Genomic DNA, 19,656 nt, shown 5'->3' on the forward strand with positions numbered 1-19,656 from the left:
TTCCTCTTAGTGTACTCCACTGAGTTTTCTTCTATTCTTTTTTTACCCACAATCCATGTATTAGCTTCTGAATATCAGAGAAAATATTCTATCTTTCACTTTTGGGAACTGGCTTATTTCACTTACCATGATAGTCTCCATCTCCAGTTCCATCAATTTACTGGTAAATGCCTAAAGTCATTCTTGTTTATGGCTAATAGTATATTGTGCACATACACTACAGTTTCTTTATCCATTCAATACTAAAAGGGCACTTAGTTTGACTTTATAGCTTGGCTATTGTGAATTGTGTTGCTAGAATCATTAATGTGGTTGCTTCGCCATAATATGCTGTTTTTAAGTCCTGTGCATGTATACTCAGGAGTGGTATACTGGGTCATATGATAGTTCCATTCCTAGGTTTTTGAGGAATCTTCATACTAATTTCCAGAGTAGTCACACCAATTTGCAGTCCCACCATAAATGTATGAGTGTACCCTTTTCCCCACACCCTGGCCAACATTTATTGTTACTTGTATTCTTGATAATTGCCATTCTAACTAGAAGGAGATGAAATCTCAGTGTAGTTTTATTTTGCATTTCTCTAATTGATAGAGATGTTGAACCATTTTAAAAACATTTTATTTATTTTTTTGAGTCATAATTAACAGTAGAATGTACTTCGAAATATTATACACACATGAAATATAACTTTCCATTCCTGTGGTTATACATGATGTGGAATTACACTAGTGTGTATTCCTATATGATCATAGGAAAGTCATATCCAATTCATTCTACTTTCTTTCTCATTCCCATCTCCCCCTTCTCTTCATTTCCCTTTGTCTAATCTAATGAACTTCTATTCTTTCCTTCCTCTACTATTGTGTTAGCAGTAACAGATCAGAGAGAATATTCAGACTTTGGTTCTTGGGGACTGGCTTATTTCACTTAGCATGATAGTCTCCAGTTCCATCCATTTACTGGCAAATGCCATAATTTCATTCTTTATGGCTGAGAAATATTCCATTGTGTGTGCATATGTAGGTAGGTATGTATGTGTATGTGCGTGCATGTGTGTCTGTGTGTGTGTGTATCTCATATTTTCTTTATCCATTCATCTATTGAAGGGCACCACAGGTTTGTTCCATAGCTTAACTATTGTGAATTGAGCTGCTATGAACATTGACGTGCCTGTATCACTGTAGTATGCTGATTTTAGTCCTTTCGGTATAGAGTGAGAAGTGGGATAACTGGGTCAAATGGAGGTTTCATTCCGAGATTTCTGAGGAATCTCCACACCGCTTTCCAGAGTGGTTGCACCAATTTGCAGTCCCACCAGCAATATATGAGTGTACATTTTTCCTTTCATGCTCACCAACATTGATTGCTACTTGCTTTCTTAATAATTGCCCTACTGACTAGAGTAAGATAAGATATCAGTGTAGTTTTAACTTGCATTACTCTAATTTCTAGAGATGTTGAACATTTTTTCTTATATTTGTTGGCTGAAAATATTTCTTCTTCTACGAAGGGTCTGATAGGTATTATTGATTGGATTATTATTATTTTTTTTTTGGTGTTGATCTTTTTGAGTTCTTTGTGTATCTTGAGTATCAATGCCTGATCTGATGAGAAGGTGGCAAAGATATTTTTCCCCCAATGAGTAGGAAAACTGCTATTTTCCCCTGGATTATGCTTATATAGAATTAAAGAAAAAACAATGTTCTCTCAAAAATTTATCCTATAAGTCCATGAGAACACGTGTATGCATATGTATGCACATGGTCACTACCCCCACCATGTAGAAGGAGAAGGCATGACTTTTGTGGTTTACATTTTGACTTAGTTCAAGTTTGTGTTTTAAAAGGCAGTTGAATACATTATCATAAATCAAACATTTTAGACATCATATCTTTATTGAATTATAAGGAAATTTTATTGCATGATTCAGAAATACATAGATCAAACTGTTTTCAGAGCCAAGAGAAAATCATTTAAACTAAACTCTATTACAAGGTGCCAACCATAATCAGTTTCAATTAGGCTCACAAAGAATGTTAGAGGATCTCAGTCTTTGCAGGAAATTCTGTAGTTAAAGATCTGTCTGCATGCTCATTATAAGTCTAATTTTTGAGAGGTTTGTAACTCAACCAGCTTAATTTGCCTTGGGAAGAGACTTGGTACTTTGCTTCCTAACCCAGATTAATTTTTGAGGATATAAAAAATATATTTAAATTGCTTTAGATTTACAGTGATTTGGATTTTTATTATCATCCCCCCAACCCAAGAACCTTGTCAGACATTCTTTTCCTAATAACTCCCCAGAGGGTTTTAATAACACAGATACACAGGCATATGCTTATATTTGAAAGCCTATTATATCCATTGTAATAGATAATGTTTTTTCCCATTCCCCCTACCCTTCAAATAATAAATAAACAAAAGAATAAATAAATAAACAAATAACTTCATTTTAACCCCTTTTGGAAATATGCTGTCCCTGCTGAACATGCATGATCTATAGAAAGACTGCAGATCTACAGATTTCAAAAACTCTCAATTTATTAATTTAATGAATATTTAAACAAATTTCCCAATGTGTTAGTAAATTATACAGGAAGATAATTCAGTTATTCCTTGCTTTAACATAAAAATCTTTAAAAAATAGTCCTTAAAAATATTTCATGAAATATCATGTAAGAAATATTTTGTAATTTTCAATACAAAGATTTAGTAAATAGAATGAAGACTAATAGATACAATAGCAGTTTGACAATGATAATACTATTACAGATTAAAATGAATTGTAATTTTTTTTATTGGTTGTTCACAACATTACAAAGCTCTTGACATATCATACTTCGAACAATAGTTTCAAGTGAGTTATGAACTCCCATTTTTACCCCAAATACAGATTGCAGAATCACATAGGTTACACATTCACATTTTTACATAATGCCATACTCGTGACTGATGTATTCTGCTACCTCTCCTATCCTCTACTATCCCCCTCCCCCCATCTTCTCTTTCTATCCCATCTACTGTAATTCATTTCTCTCCTTATTTTTCTTCCAATTCCCCTCACAACCTCTTTTATGTAGTTTTTTATAACAATGAGGGTCTCTTTCCATTTCCATGCAATTCCACTTTTCTCTCTCTTTCCCTCCTATCTTGTGCCTCTGTTTAATGTCAATCTTTTCTTCCTGCTCTTCCTCCCTACTCTATTCTTAGTTGCTCTCATTATATCAAAGAAGACATTTGGTATTTGTTTTTTAGGGATTGGCTAGCTTCACTGAGCAAAATCTGCTCTAATGCCATCCATTTCCCTGCAAATTCCATGATTTTGTCATTTTTTAGTGCTGCGTAATACTCCATAGTGTATAAATGCCACATTTTTTTAATCCATTCATCCATTGAAGGGCATCTGGGTTGGTTCCACAGTCTAGCTATTGTGAATTGTGCTGCTATGAACATCGATGTGGCAGTATCCCTGTAGTACGCTCTTTTAAGGTCTTCAGGGAATAGACCGAGAAGGGCAATAACTGGGTCAAATGGTGGTTCCATTCCTAGCTTTCCCAGGAATCTCCATACTGCTTTCCAAATTGGCCGAACCAATTTGCAGTCCCACCAGCAATGTATAAGAGTACCCTTTTCCCCACATCCTTGCCAGCACTTGTTATTATTTGACTTCATAATGGCTGCCAATCTTACTGGAGTGAGATGGTATCTTAGGGTAGTTTTGATTTGCATTTCTCTGACTGCTAGAGATGGTGAGCATTTTTTCATGTATCTGTTGATTGATTGTATGTTCTCTTCTGAGAAGTGTCTGTTCAGGTCCTTGGCCCATTTGTTGATTGGGTTATTTGTTGTCTTATTGTCTAATTTTTTGAGTTCTTTGTAAACTCTGGATATTAAGGATCTATCTGAAGTGTGGGGGGTAAAAATTTGTTCCCATGATGTAGGCTCCCGATTTACTTCTCTTATTGTTTCTCTTGCTGTGAAAAAACTTTTTAGTTTAAGTAAGTCCCATTTGTTGATTCTTGCTATTAACTCTTGTGCTATGGGTGTCCTGTTAAGGAATTTGGAGCCTGATCCCACAATATGTAGATCGTACCCAACTTTTTCTTCTATCATACGCAGAGTCTCTGATTTGATATCAAGGTCCTTGATCCATTTTGAGCTAATTTTTGTGCATGGTGAGAGGAGGGGATTCAGTTTCATTTTGTTGCATATGGATTTCCAGTTTTCCCAACACCATTTGTTGAAAATGCTATCCTTCCTCCATTGCATGCTTTTAGCCCCTTTATCGAATATAAGATAGTTGTAACTTTGTGGATTAGTCTCTGTATCCTCTATTCTGTACCATTGGTCTACCCGCCTGTTTTGGTACCAGTACCATGCTGTTTTTGTTACTATTGCTCTGTAGTATAGTTTGAAATCTGGTATTGCTATACCACCTGATTCACACTTCCTGCTTAGAATTGCTTTTGCTATTCTGGGTCTTTTATTTTTCCATATGAATTTCATGATTGCTTTATCTATTTCTACAAGCAATGCCATTGGAATTTTGATTGGCATTGCATTAAACCTATAGAGGACTTTTGGTAATAACGCCATTTTGATGATGTTAGTTCTGCCTATCCATGAACAGGGTATATCTTTCCATCTTCTAAGATCTTCTTCTACTTCTCTTTTTAGGGATCTGTAGTTTTCATTGTATAAATCTTTCACCTCTTTTGTTAGGTTGATTCCCAAGTATTTTATTTTTTTTGAGGATATTGTGAATGGAGTGGTTTTCCTTATTTCCATTTCAGAGGTTTTGTTGCTGATATACAGAAATGCCTTTGATTTGTGCGTGTTGATTTTGTATCCTGCCACTTTGCTGAATTCATTTATTAGTTCTAGTAGTTTTTTTGTAGACCATTTTGGGTCTTCTAGGTATAGAATCATGTCATCTGCAAATAGTGATAATTTAAGTTCTTCCTTTCCAATTTTTATGCCTTTAATTTCTTTCGTTTGTCTAATTGCTCTGGCCAGTGTTTCGAGAACTATATTGAATAAAAGTGGTGATAGAGGGCATCCCTGTCTTGTTCCTGATTTTAAGGGGAATGCCTTCAATTTTTCTCCATTCAGTATGATGCTAGCCTGGGGCTTAGCGTAAATAGCTTTTACAATATCAAGGTAAGTTCCTGTTATCCCTAGTTTTTCTAATGTTTTGAACATAAAGGGATGCTGTACTTTGTCGAATGCTTTTTCTGCATCTATCGAGATGATCATATGGTTCTTATCTTTAAGTCTATTGATATGGTGAATTACATTTATTGATTTCCGTATATTGAACCATCCCTGCATCCCAGGGATGAATCCTACTTGATCATGGTGCACAATTTTTTTGATGTGCCTTTGTATTCGATTCGCCAGAATTTTATTGAGGATTTTTGCATCTAGGTTCATCAGAGATATTGGTCTGTAGTTTTCTTTCTTTGATGTGTCTTTGTCTGGTTTCGGAATCAATGTGATGTTGGCCTCATAGAATGAATTTGGAAGGACTCCCTCTTTTTCTGTTTCCTGGAATAACTTGAAAAGTATTGGTATTAATTCTTCTTTAAAGGTTTTGTAAAACTCTGCTGTATACCCATCCGGTCCTGGGCTTTTCTTGGTTGGTAGTCTTTTGATTACTTCTTCAATTTCATACATTGATATTGGTCTGTTCAAATCGTGTGTGTCCTCCTGACTCAGTCTGGGCAAATCATATGTCTTAAGAAATTTATTGATGTCTTCACTATCTTCTATTTTATTGGAATATAGGTTTTCAAAATAGTTTCTAATTGTCTTCTGTATTTCTGTGGCGTCTGTTGTGATATTGCCTTTTTCATCCCTTATGTTAGTAATTTGAGTTCTCTCTCTTCTTCTCTTCATTAGCATGGCTAAAGGTTTGTCAATCTTGTTTATTTTTTCAAAGAACCAACTTTTAGTTTTGTTAATTTTTTCGATAGTTTCTTTTGTTTCAATTTCATTGATTTCCGCTCTGATTTTAATTATTTCTTGCTTTCTGCTGCATTTGCTATTGTTTTGCTCTTCCTTTTCTAGGGCTTTGAGATGAAGTGTGAGCTCATTTATTTGTTGGTTTTTCCTTTTTTTGAGGAATGACCTCCAGGCGATGAATTTCCCTCTTAAAACTGCTTTCATTGTGTCCCATAGATTCCGATAGGTTGTGTCTGCATTTTCATTTATCTCTAAGAATTTTTTGATTTCCTCCTTTATGTCTTCTGTAACCCTTTGATCATTCAGTAACATATTGTTCATTTTCCATGTGATATTGGATTTTCCCTTCCTTCTTTTATCATTAATTTCCAGTTTCAATCCATTATGATCAGATAAAATGCATGGTATAATCTCTACCCCTTTATATTTATTGAGGGTTGCCCTATGGCATAATATATGGTCTATTTTTGAGAAGGATCCATGTGCTGCTGAGAAAAAAGTATATCCATTCGATGATGGTTGGTATATTCTATATATGTCAGTTAAGTCTAGGTTATTGATTGTGGTATTGAGGTCTATAGTTTCTTTATTCAACTTTTGCTTGGAGGATCTGTCCAATGGTGAGAGAGGTGTGTTGAAGTCGCCCATAATTATTGTGTTGTGGTCTATTTGATTCTTGAACTTGAGGAGAATTTGTTTTATAAACTTCGAAGCGCCATTATTTGGTGCATAAATATTGATAATTGTTATGTCTTGTTGTTTAATGGTTCCTTTTAACAGTATATAATGTCCTTCCTTATCCCTTTGGATTAACTTAGTCTTGAAGTCGATTTTATTTGATATGAGGATGGCCACCCCTGCTTGCTTGCGAGGAGCGTGTGCGTGGTATATTTTTTCCCAACCTTTCACCTTCAGCCTGTGTATGTCTTTTCCAGTCAGGTGATTCTCCTGGAGACAGCATATTGTTGGATTTGTTTTTTTGATCCATGTTACCAGCCTATGTCGCTTTATTGGAGTGTTTAAACCATTAATGTTTAGAGTTACTATTGATATATGGTTTGTACTTACAGCCATATTTGATTATTTATCTCATTTTTTTATTTTTATTTTTTTAATTGCGTTTGTTTCACCATGATTAGTTTTCCCCCCTCTGTCTGTCTTTACTGAGGTACTTCCCACTGTTGGCTTTGGTTATTGTTTTCCGTTTCTTCCTCGTGAAGTGTTTTGCTCAAGATGCTTTGCAACGCTGGTTTTCTGGCTGCAAATTCTTTTAGTTTTTGTTTATCGTGAAAGATTTTTATTTCGTTGTCGTATCTGAAGCTTAATTTTGCTGGGTACAGAATTCTTGGTTGGCATCCATTGTCTTTCAGTGTTTGAAATATGTTATTCCAGGATCTTCTTGCTTTCAGCGTCTGAGTTGAGAAGTCCGTTGTTAACCTTATTGTTTTACCCCTGAATGTAATCTTTCTCTTTTCTCTTGTAGCTTTTAATATTTTCTCTTTGTTCTGTATATTGGATATCTTCATAACAATGTGTCTTGGCGTTGGTCTACTGTGATTTTGTATGTTCGGTGTCCTGTATGTATCTACAATTTGAATATCTGTTTCCTTTTTTAATTCTGGAAAGTTTTCTGTGATTATTTCATCTAGTAGATTACTCATTCCCCTTGTTTGAATCTCTATCCCTTCCTCTATCCCAATGACTCTTAAATTTGGTTTTTTTATATTATCACATATCTCTTGTATGCTTCTCTCATGATTTTTAACCAGCCTATCTGAGATGGCTAGCCTCTTTTCCAGATGATATATTTTGTCTTCATTATCTGATGTTCTAGCTTCTACTTGCTCCACTCTATTAATGATACTCTCATTTGAGTTTTTAATTTGGTTTATAGTTTCCTTCATTTCTAAGATTATGGTTTGATTCTTTTTTATAGTCTCTATCTCCTGATAAAGATGCTGAACTTCTTCCTTTATCTGTTTGTGTAATACATTCTCAATGTGTTCTTTCGCTGCTTGAATTTGCTGTCTTGTATCCTCTTTGAGGTTCCGTTCCATCTGTCTCAGGTGTTCCATGAGTTCTTTATATGACCATTTTTCTGGTGGTTCTATATCCTCCTGAATATTTAGGCTGCCCTGCATTGTTTGCACTCCTTTTCTTCCTTGCTTTTTCATGCTGTTCATATTGTTTCTTGTTCTGTTTGACTGCTGAGTTACTGTTTACTCCTATCAATATATTTGAAGCTTGGGAGGAAAGGTATTAGAAGGAATGGGTAGAAGTCACTAAAGAGAATAAGAGTAAGCAGGTAGAATTCAAGGAAGGGGGAATAAGAAAATTAAAAAGAGATGTAAAGACAGGAGAAAAGAAGGATAGAAAAAAATAGAAGATTAAAAGGGATTTAAAGAAAAATAATAATAGTAGAAATGGAAAATGAGATTTAAAAAATAGAATAAAATAAAATAAGATGGATTAAAAAACATTTAAAAAGACAGCAAAAAAAAAAAATTTATAAATGCAGTCCTAGAGTTCGATTAACTGCTCTTCCAGTGGGTGGAGCTATGCCCACCGGGCCAAGTTTCTCCTCTCAGTAGGCGGGAGTCAATCACTGTGCAGCGGTACTTCCTCCCGGATTGGGCGGGTCTCCATTCCTGCTGTTTGCTGTGTGGGTGGGGCCTTTTGCAGAGCTGGTCAGGGGTCGTTTGCAGCACTGGGTTGGCAGGTGGAGGGTGGTCGTCTGCAGCTCCAAACCGCCAGAGGAGGTTCACAGAGTCGAGCCCTCGGGGCCGGGCAGGCAGCGCCTGCTCCCCCACTCACTGCAAGGGTGTAGGCAGCGGCTGCTTGGCGGTAGCCAGCGGCGGTTCACAGAGCTGGTCTGCGGGGGCCCAAGCAGCCAAGCAGGCAGCGCTGGCTCCCAAGTTCACTGCGCCATGTGAGCAGCGGCTGGTTGAGGTTCACCAAGCCAGCCCGGGGGAGGGGGGGGGGACAGGCAGACAGCCAGCAACTGCTCCCAAGTTTGATGTTACGTGTGGGCGGTTCACAAAGCCGGGCTGCGGGGACCCAGGCAGACCGCTCCTGCTCCTAAACTCGCTGCAGCGTGTGGGCGGCGGTCGGCTTGGGTTCACGCGGGGGTCCAGGCGGGTAGCAATGGTTCCCAAGAACAATGCAGCGTGTGCCCTGCGCCGGCTGGGATTCACAGAGCCAGCTCGCGGGACCCGGGCAGGTCGCTCCTGCTCCTAAACTCGCTGCCGCTTGTGGGCGGCGGTCAGCTTGGGTTCACAGGGCCCGCCCGCGGGGATCCAGGCAGGCAGCAATGGTTCCCAAGAACAATGCAGCGTGTGCCCTGCGCCGGATGGGATTCACAGAGCCAGCTCGCAGGACCCGGGCAGGTTGCTCCTGCTCCTAAACTCGCTGCAACTTGTGGGCGGCGGTCGGCTTGGGTTCACAGGGCCCGCCCGCGGGGGTCCAGGCGGGCAGCAATGGTTCCCAAGAACAATGCAGCGTGTGCCCTGCGCCGGCTGGGATTCACAGAGCCAGCTCACGGGGACCCAGGCAGGCAACGACCGTTCCCACGAATGCTGCAGCGTGTGGACCGGTTGGCTTGGGTTCACAGAGCCCGCCCGCGGGGGTCCAGGCGGTTAGTGTCCGCTCCTATGCTCACTGCAATGTGTAGGCAGCGGCCATTTGGCAGCCCCCGGCGGGACTGTGCCCCTGCTCTGGGTTGCCGAGATTCAGTATTTTGTGACAATCTGACACCTCCTATTAAACTTACTAGTTCCAGGAAGGTCTCCTTTCAGAGGAAATTTGCTTGAAGTTTCCCAGCAGGACGCATGTGGGTGTATTAATGAGTCTCTCTGATCCCCTTACCATGGAGGCATTGTATGTGCTGCCTCTTCGCTGGCAGCCATGTTCTAAGTCTGAATTGTAATTTTCTATTTGATAATGGCAGATGGTTATATAACCATGCTCAGATATACTTTTATAAAATGATATACAGTAATTGGTTATTTTATAGAGAATATCTGTTGATAAAATAAAATAATTTTATAGCTTGAAGAGATTTTTGTAGTCTATTTTTCTGTGATTCTTTAAAAATATAGTAGAATCTTGGGCCCAATGGTCATTTAAGTCCAGTTTAAAGCTGATAATAATATATCTTCTGAGCCTAGATCACTTGTCATAATTTTTAAAATAATTCCTTGCTTTGTGGTGGGCCCCCATAACAAAATGTTCAGTAATTAACCTTCCTGGAAATCAATCACTAGTAAACAATTTACTTAAGATGCTATCTTAAGATGGTTTCACACCTATTCGTTGATTACATGATCTCTCAATGTACAATGCTATGGAACATGGTTTGAATCTCAGGGACCTGAATCTAGGCTTTCAGAATGAAGATGTCCTCTTCTATGCACCCAGTGTTATTAATGGAAGTTTACAAAATATGTGAGCCTCCTCTGAGTTGTATACATGGATAAGTCTTATTTCAGTTGATCTTTTACAAGAGAATGTAAAACTTCATTCTTATTAAAGTTCCTACAGTTACTGACTTCATAAATTTGTTATTGAGATAATTAACACAAACACTGTAAATCAATTTTAAATATTACAGTTTCCTTTTACTATGCTCACACCTGGTAAGCAGAAGCATGCCAAAGGGGAAAAAAAGGCAAGAAAAAAAAATCCTAAGGAGTTATTTTTTCAAGGCATTCACATAAAGAAACTCAAAGTCCTACTTCTAGTAAAGTTACTGATAAACAGGTAATGATAACAATAATAATAACTCAACATTTTAGGAAAAAAACACAAGTCTTGAATTGCATTTGCAGTTAGAAAGTATATTAATTCTAATAAAAGACAAGGGTACACTTGTAAGAAAAGTAAAGTGTAAGTCAAAAGATCAAATGCTGGCATACATCTTAACAATATATATTCTTTCACATTTCCACCCTCTTTTTTCTTTCCATACACTGTAGGCTTTTCCTTTTAGGTACTTATAAAACTACCAACCTTGGCCTGAAGGGGCTATAAAAGTAGCCAAAGTTGATAACTATAGTTTTAGATTCCCCTGCCATTTTCTTCACAGCTGATGAGTGACAAGTTGTAGCTGGCAGTTAACCACCTGCTTGCTAAATATTGTAAACATTAAATGAAATGCCTCTCAATATGTTGTATAGGTATTCCCCCAACCCCTGCAACAAATAAGACAAGGGAAAAAATAATTTCATCACCACACTTACTCTCCAATGGCATTTAAAAATTTAAGAGAAATGTCTTTGCATTGTAGTGAGTGAACTGAAAAGCCAGTAACCTCAGATGCTGAAGATGGTGCAAAAATCTGAATTGCATTCAAAGGAAGAGTTGACCTTTCCTCTGCAATCTGTTTGACATAGATTGTATTAGTGTCCAGAATTAAGATGGCTGCAACTCTATCTAAGGAGAGTAAGGTTTGTTCCTGTGTTTTTTGTTTCTTTGTTGTTTTGTTTATGTTTATTTAAAACATTCTAATTGGCTAAGTATCATTAGCTGATTTCAATCTGCTACTATTTTCTTTTGGAAGTTTGATATTCCTTTTTTTTTAATTAACTGCATGCTAGTATTTTTATATACCCAAATTGAAAAAAACACTCTAACAGTATTTACAGTTTATTCATAAACTCAACATGTACTCTATTTTTGCCTCATAAAGAAACAAAAATCAAGAGGCAAAGTGACCATTTAAGATAAAATGTTGTGTTAAGATTTTAAAATTTCTGGCCATACATTGACTTAGGCTAATGAATTATTCCATAAAAAAACTTAAAATTTTAAATGTTTCAATTCTGAAAGAATTGATTTTTTTTTGAGAGAGAGAGAGAGAGAGAGAGAGAGAGAGAGAGAGAGAGAGAAAATTTTTAAATATTTTCTTTTAGTTTTCAATGGACACACATCTTTTTTATTTTATTTTTATGTGGTGCTGAGGATCGAACCCAGTGCCCTACACATGCCAGGTGAGCATGCTACTGCTTGAGCCACATCCCCAGCCCCAAGAATTGAAATTTTGAATTTAAAAAAAATTTGAATCTTTCAATTCAACCCACTCCATGCCTTGATCATTGCTATTGGTAGAATCCTTCCCATTACTGAACATGTGTGGAACCACAGAGGGTACTCACCTGGAAAGCTCAAAAGCATGGCTTATTCCATCCTTTAGATTTTTTGGTGATTTAATTTTCTGTCAAAATCCATGTATCCCAGTAGAGAAAGTTCCCATATACTCAAAACCAGTTCCCTCATAATTAACATCTTGCATGACTATGGTACATTCATATAACTAATGACATGAAATTTATAAGCTATTATTAATTAAAGCCCACATTTCATCCAGATTTACTCAGTTTTCTATTTTCTGTATGTTTTATAGGATCCCATCCATGATACCACAGTGTATTTACTTGTCATATCTCTGTAGCTCCTTTAGACCCTGAGAGTTTCTCAGACTTCCCTTGTTCTTTGATCTTTACAGTTCTGAAGAGTACTGGTCCCTCGATTTGTGCTTGTGTGTTTTCCCCATGATTATACATGGTTAATGAGTTTGGGGAGGAAGACATCAGGGATAAAGTGCCAGTCTCATCCCATCTGATCAAGGATACATACTACCAAAATGACTTATCATTTTTGATATTCATCATGCTCACATGGCTGAGGTGAAGGTTGTCACATTTCTCCACTGTAAAATCACTCACCCAACCATTTCCATACTGTGCTCTTTCGAAGCAGATCTGCATGGGTAGCCATGCTCAAGGGGTGGATAGTGTGCCTTACCTCCTTGAACACAGGATAGTATGTAAATTGTTTGGAATTCTTACGCACAGAAAATTTGTGCATTCTTATCCATCTGTTTATAGACTCGGTTATTTAGTTATATCACTACAGACTTTCAGGTAATTACCATATACAGAAGGTTAAGTCTAATATGATATTATTTATATCATTGCTCACATTGTTTTAGCTTTGTCCATTTGAGTTCCTATGTCTCTTTGACATTCTACACTGAGTGTGTGCACATGTGCATGCAGGCTTTAGCATTTCCTCACTTTTGGGTCCTAACAGATGCTCCAGGTTGACTTTGCTTAATCCCTGATGGAGACCTAGAATCTGACATTTATTCCAATGAGCTCTGGTTCCTTTTACTTAAGAATTGAGCAAACTGTATAATTTTTTTACCTGATAAAGAGAGTGGTGTTTTTAAATAGCATTGTTTTCTGATCTGACAGTGCAGCTAATATTAAAATAAATACATTTTCAAAGTATTTTCCTTATACCTGTTAGAAATATTCAACTTAACTTCTAAAAGCTAGGCTTGAGAGAATACGTTCTTTTTTAGGATCCCATTGAAGAGAAATGCAATCACTCTGAGCTGTGCTTCAGGTTGTAATAGGAAATGCGGGCGTCTTAGTGAGCATTTCTTCCTTTTCTCCCACTTTAGGATATATTTGCCTTTGTGCTCATTACCTCAAAGGAGAAATCTAGCAGGGTGGAAACCCAGAACAACCCAGGATTCTCCCTAGGTTTTTATTCCAAATTCTGAAGTTCATTGAAAAGAAGATTTATTGGCATTGACATAGAGTTTGATTGGATCATGAGACATAATGCTTAGACTCTCTCACACACCAAAAAAAGAGACAGACAGACAGGCAGGCAGGCAGACAGAAGCAGAGACATAATTATTCAGGGGAAGCAGCAAACAAGATTTTACACAGACTTGCAAAAAGATTCTTGGTTCTCACGGATGGCACAAAGTAGTAGAAAACTGATGGAACTTGAAGAAGCCTTTGCAATTGAAGAAACAGGCTTCTTGCTGGCAATCTGTATCAGACAGTGAATAGAGCAGATGGCCCATCTCCCTTCCTCTCCAATGGCCAAACTCTGTGAAAGACCTACGGGTAAGCAGAAACCCAGTGTAGGTGCACAAAGGGACGGTCAGCACTGGAAATGACATGAAGCTATAGAGATAAACAATATTTCTAGCTCATCTGAGTGTTTGGACTAAGACTCATCAACACAATAACTTTTTATTCTCCTTACTTTGGTTAAGGATTAGATGAAATCCATTATCTCTTGAAAAAGATTTATATGTGATGCATTTTAAGTACTTTGGAATATCTGAGAGAGGAAAAAAATGAATGCAGATGGTATAACTCTTGTCTTTCTTCCTCAGGATTACCTACTTGTGGTTGGAATTCCCACAAGTTCAAGGGGTGACTGATCAAGGCAGTTGAGAACAGTGTTTAAACATAAGGTCGCTAGTGCTGTCAAAATGGTGATGATAAGCAAATCCCTGCCTAAATTCATATGTAGGGTCCATCATTCCTCTGAGCTGAGAGAATTGGGCCGTCTGTGCTTCTGCCATATGTATGGGAAAATAATTTATGGGTACTAACAGTGCCTATCTTAGCATTGTTATAAGGATGGAGTTCACATATGCAAAACATTTATAATACAGTAACCAAGATGTAAGTTATGGCTAAATAAAAACAAATATAATGACTTGATGCTGTATTCCTGTATACTTCCTTTGTTATCACAATGAATTCAGCATTGCTTTAGAAAATAATACTCTTTTCTGGTCAAAGTCCCAACAGAGTATATTTTATGTGTTTCTGAACCTGCTATCTGAGAATTTTGATGTCTTAAAATTTGCTTATGATTGCTTTAGCAAATGAAACTATGCCTTGCATATGCCTGCCCAACATCCCTTATGTTTTTTTTTTTTACACAGACACCGCAAACATACACACAACTGAATTCAGAAAAAGAAACAGGTTTGATTGATTTTAAGCATCCTTAAGAAGTAGCAAACCATTTGAATGAGATTCATATGCCTTATTTGACCAACAGGCAGATGCTAGCAAAGCTTAGCTCAGAATTTATTTTTGAAATCTTAAGATGCAATCACCAAAGAGTTTTTTTCTTGGTCTAAATCATTTCTGTATCTTGTTAGTTAAGAGGGACTTTATTCTCAAGTCCAAGGATGAAAACTCTTTTCGTATGAATCTTTTACTTACACACACATACACACACACACACACACACACACACACACACACACACACACGCTTCACTGCAGTTGGAAGCTATTAACAAATGTCTTCATATTTAGAAATTAGAAAAAGCTATCTTCACATCAGTGTCTGAGAAACCCTTTAGAAATCAGTGCTTTAAGTTTTTCAAAGATTTATTTATTTATTTAGAAAAAAAGCAAGTACCTCATCAGTTCCCTCAAAAAAAAAATTCAAATGCTTGTGGGAAAGAAATGAATTTTAAAGTGTGTTCAGTCATACTCTATTCAAGCAAAGCAGTGAAAAAGTCTTTGAATCAGAACTACAGCTCCCCATAATCTGGTTTAAATTATCTCCAGCACCACCTGTCATTATTAATATGCAGGAAAAGGAAGAGTACCTTCAGCCTGGTGCCAGTACTGTGAAGGTGGCCCATCAGCACCTCCTATTCTCCTATCATTGCAGCAGTGACACTTTCAATCCTTCCTGAACTTTCATATAATTATTGACGGTAGCTCATGGCTTAACTTTAATGTGTTTTAAAGAACATTCAATTAGCATTTACATCTACTCATTGGAAGAAAAATCCACAGGTCTTTTACATTTTCTATCTTTAGTTTCAGTGAAATTTTCGAGCTTAAACATCTTGCTTGGCTTTAGAAAAGTGTTACGTTGTTTCAGAAAGTGATAATATGCTGTAGCATAAGTACCAAAGTGTTCACAGTTAGACTCATTTTAGCAGAAAGCAGAGATAAGTGCTCTAAACACCTGGTCCTAAAAATGATTGATAATGAGGAAAAGAAAGAGAGCATGAGGCTGTCCTATGAAGCTTCACAAAGGAGAGGTGTGTGCTAACTAAAATCCACCTTATTATTGTGGTTTTGATCACAAAATGTCAGTTAAGTTGCATCCTTCTTCTGGCTTAAGAATTCTGTCCAGAGGCTTTTAAATACTTCTCCCTTCTCACCTTTTTTACTCTTCTTTTAGACTCACTGGCTTCATTAGGGATAGTTCCAGAATTTTCCATTTTAGAACAACATGTTGCCTTATGTCCAGTTTAGTCAAAAGAACCCTGAATCTACTTCTATACAGGGGTAGAAAATCTTCTTCTGGATGGGCTTAAATGTAAATATTACAGAAAACTCATAAATAGTCTTCTCCATTCTAATTTGTAGACATGTCTTATGAAATTTATGTCAAAATTACTTCTATATTTAACAAAATCTGAGAAATAGTGAATGCTTAGTATGTGTTAGGGTGTTCTTTTGGATATTTAAAAATATTTAGTTTTTGCATTTCTATCTAATTGAAAGTGTGTGTATGTGTATGTGTAAAAGGACTGTATATGCATGCACACACACACACACACACACAAATTCACACATGCACTGCTAGGACAAAAGTACTGATACAATTATCAGAGGCAATTTGAATGCTGGAAGTGGCTCTGTTTGAAGACTCACTTTGTTCTCCCAAATGGAACAAGAGGGGTATGAATTAACTTTATGGCATGTCCACAGACACTACAGCCAAACCCCAGCAGAAGTAAGCTCAGAGGGTGTTTGCTGTGATATGGTCTATGCTGATTTTGCCCCCTTGTTTATACCTTTTTCCTTCTTTATGATACAGAATTGACTTAAAATCAGCATACTACAGTGATGCAGCCACTTCGATGTTTATAGCAGCTCAATTCACAGTAGCTAAACTATGATACTATCTAGATGACTTTCAACAGATGAATAAAGAAAATGTGGTATATATTCATAATGGAATATTAATCAGACTTAAAGAAGAATGAAATTATGACATTTGAAGGTAGATGGATGAAGCTGGAGAATACTATGCAAAGTAAAATAAGTCAGTCCAAAAAACCAAAGGCCAAATGTCTTCTCTAATATGTGGGTACTAGTTCACAATAAACATGAGGTTAGGGAAGAATAGAGGTATTTTGGATTATGGCAGAGGGGAGTGAAGGAAGGAGAGGGGGTATGGAGGTAGGAAGGACAGTAGAATGAGTCAGACATTATTACCCTATATACGTATGTCATTATACGACTGATGGGATTCTTCATTATCTACAACCAGAAGAATGAGAAGTTAAACTCCATATATGTATGATATGCCAAAATGTATTCTATTGTCAGTATAATTAATTAGAGCAAATTAAAAATAAAAATAAAAAAGAATTGAATATTGCAAAGGGGAAAATCACCTTTAAAATTATATTTGGCAAATACTACCTTAAACAGTTTCAAAAAATCCCCTTAAATATAGTTCTAAGCAACTCTAAAACATTAGCTATTTACTGGCATTGTACTTTGACTTCCATTGGTATGCAACAATGATTTGTGTAGGAGATGGCAGTGCTGCTTTTTGGTTTTTCTGTGTATGTTCATATGGCTGAGAAGAGCTATTAATGGTTGGTACCTGAAGATTGTCCTTTTACCTGTGTTTATAATTTCTCCTTTAAATGCTTCTGTTTCTTGCATGGCCAAATGATGTTGATGTGCCGGACCTCATTTCGTTTGCACACTGGGTCTTGTTGTGTCTTTTCATTTTGCTTTTTCTGAGGTTTATCGTGTTATTTAGCAACACTGATATGAAACTGGTACAATCAATAAGATTTCAGACAAATGGTTGAATATGAGATGATGGTGGCTTGTCATCTCAGAAGTCACACATGAGTACTACCCAGAGTGTTTTTCATGGAGAGCCATCTAATTTCTCAGCAATGGAGCATATAGAAGAACATGAAATTGTCACAGGTCATTTCCAACAGCATTTTCTGTGCTTTATTTAGTAGAGTGTGTTTGTGGAGCACTTGTATGAGGGAATGATTTTATACCAAAAGATGCCAATGACTAAAAAGAATTTAAGAATTCATCTGCATAGATCTCAAAGAATAAAAACAAGTGACTACAATGAATGAACTGAACCCCCAAGCCATAAATGTTCTTAAATCAAAGTAATGCAACCTACGTATCTAACTAAATTGTGCAATATTTTCCAAATTACAAAAAATGGTATGTTTCATATTCAATCCTAAGAACTTTCCTTTAATCTGTGAACACTACACTAGTGGAAGGATGGCCACCACACTCCCTTTACATATTGGACAATTGTCATCTCCTTTAATGAAACCCTAGAATTCCAGTGCACTGCAAGAACCCTGTATTAGTGTTCTAGAAGGATGATCTGCAAAAACAATACTGCTAGTCATTAAATCAATATCTTAGTCTTTTATTACAAATTGTTGCATTTTCCTGTGCTAACAGAAATTAGATAATTTAAAGGTTATATATTGTAGTTGGGCATTTTAATTTGTGGGCTCTCTAACATAGAACTTCCTGATTTCTTCATAACCTATGTCTAATGGCTGTGTATGCCCCAGTGAATCTGTTGTTCTCTGGCAAGAAAGGAGATAGGGATAAGAGTCAGAGAGTGGGAATTCTGAGCCTAACTCTCCCAATGTACAACACTGCTCTACTTTGAGTTTTATTTAGGCATCTGGACAAGACACACATTCTAATTGTATATATGTGTATTTGAGTGTGTGTGTGTGTGTGTGTGTGTGTGTGTGTGTGTGTAGTGTTGTGATTTGGATCTGGCATATCCCCAAAAGCTCATATGTTAGGCAATGCAGCAATATTCAGTGGTGTGAAATGATTGGTTTATGAGAGCTCTGAGCTCATCAGTGGATTAATCCCTTTGACAGGTTAATAATTTGAATTGGCTTTATTGGGAGGGATGAAAATTATGGGTAGGTGGGACATGGAATAAGAAGTCTGTCACTGGGGGCATGCCCTGTAAGGGTTTATTTTGTCTCTGCACCCTTCCTCTCTCACTCTGCTTCCAGGCTGCCATAAAGTGAACAGCTTTCCTCCTCCACACCCTTCTACCAAGATATTCTGCCTCACTGGAGGCCCAGAGGAAAGGAATTGGCTGATCATAGACTGAATCCTCTGAAACTGTGAGTCAAAGTAAATTTTTCTCCTCTAAGTTATTCTTGTCAGGTATTTGAGTCACACTGACTACATATATGGATATGGACAGAGGTAAATGTATATGCATGTCGTAAGTTTATACACTAAATAATACAATCTAAAAGTCTAAAAAATACAATATACAAAATCTAGTTTTTAAAAAATATTAAGAGGTCCTGTATATCTGGTCTTTTTGAACTACCCATCCTTTCCTCCTCTCTCCTCTTTCAGAATAATCATTAAGAAAGTAGACACACATTTCTGAGGCCTCTTGCATTTGTTCAAGCCAGTAATCATTATTGCACTTCTACTTGTGATTGATTCCAGTCTTGCTGCATGGGAAGCTTCCTCTGACTCTTCAAGTCTCTGAATTCTTCCCCTCCCTCTGCAGTGATTTCCTTCATATTGCAGAGGTTCTCCCTCTCTATGCTCCCAAAGTGCTGTGTGCCACCATAAGCTCACAGTTTACATGGAGGTGAGTCTAGAGCCTTCTTTGCACTGTTGTAATTATTGCATTCATCCTATAAATGTTCGCTAAGTATCAGTTATGCACTCCATCTGTCCTGTCATACTAGAGGGAAGGATTACATCTTCACATTGTTAAATTTTGAATATCATCACTATATATTATTCAAGTAAATCATTTGTGAATGAATAAAATCAGTCAA

At 37.1% G+C, this 19,656-nt stretch overlaps 1 protein-coding gene across 1 annotated transcript in view; it reads right to left on the reverse strand.

The window, feature by feature from the left end:
• Positions 1-19,656, reverse strand: part of LOC144368933 (sodium/potassium-transporting ATPase subunit beta-1-interacting protein 2-like) — a 565,595-nt gene that overhangs the window by 289,579 nt on the left and 256,360 nt on the right. The window lies entirely within an intron of this gene.

This window comes from Ictidomys tridecemlineatus, chromosome 12, assembly GCF_052094955.1.
Source record: "Ictidomys tridecemlineatus isolate mIctTri1 chromosome 12, mIctTri1.hap1, whole genome shotgun sequence".
NCBI classification, from domain to species: Eukaryota; Metazoa; Chordata; class Mammalia; order Rodentia; family Sciuridae; genus Ictidomys; species Ictidomys tridecemlineatus.